Source organism: Arabidopsis lyrata, assembly GCF_000004255.2.
Source record: "Arabidopsis lyrata subsp. lyrata unplaced genomic scaffold ARALYscaffold_8, whole genome shotgun sequence".
Taxonomy (NCBI): domain Eukaryota; kingdom Viridiplantae; phylum Streptophyta; class Magnoliopsida; order Brassicales; family Brassicaceae; genus Arabidopsis; species Arabidopsis lyrata.
In genome coordinates, this window is record NW_003302548.1 from 18,140,032 (window position 1) to 18,140,948 (window position 917).

Below are 917 nucleotides of genomic sequence, written 5' to 3' on the forward strand. Positions count from 1 at the left end.
TCCCTTGAGCGATTAAAGTGGCTTTGTCAAATTCCTCCTGGAATCATAGCAGAGGCACAAATAGCCGATCCTACGGAATCCCCGGAGAACCACCGTGACGGGTATGTTTGCGTTTACGAAATTTACTTCAAGGGCTGCGGATTGACCTTCCCCATTCCCGAAGCCCTAATTCGATTCTTGGCGGCTCTTGAGATTGCTTTACCTCAACTAACCCCCAATCTCCTCCGAACCATCCTCGGGATTATAACCGTTGCGGCAGAGGCTGGCTACATTATTGGAGTCCCCGAGCTGAATGAACTTCTAAGCGTGAGAAGTTCGTCAAAGAAAACGGGATACTTCTCGGCATACCCAAATGCAAATAGAAACGTCATCTCGCACCTCCCGAACAAGGATGAGAACTGGCACCATCCTTGGTTCCTGATTAAGAAAACTCCTGCTTCGATTGGGAATCTTTCCGATGTACTCCCATCGAAGTGGTCTACGAAGCCTGGTAGAAACTAGGTCGTATATTCCTTTCCTGTTCATTTTATTTTTTTACTGACCAAATTCGTTGTTTCACTTCACAGCTCTCATCGCTTCAACTCTCCCGACTGAAGAATTTGTCAAGTTCTTCAAAACAATCCTCGAAAGGGAAACCATTTGGAATTCTTTCACCCTTGATCGGTTTGTCGAGGCCAACCGAAAACTCAGGATGAGTCCTCCCAATCTACTTCATCGTCTTCCGCCTCCTCCCTCAACTCAGGGAATGTCAGCTCGGGCCCTTACTGCCCAACGTAAGAAACTCTCCAAGCCGATAGCAGAGGCTTGTGATGAAAACAAGGCGTTCCTTGCGGCCGCCATTGACAAAAAAAATTACAGCAGGACCCTGCTGGTTGATAATAACAGCTCCGAGGGCACCAGATCCGTTGCTGCTTATC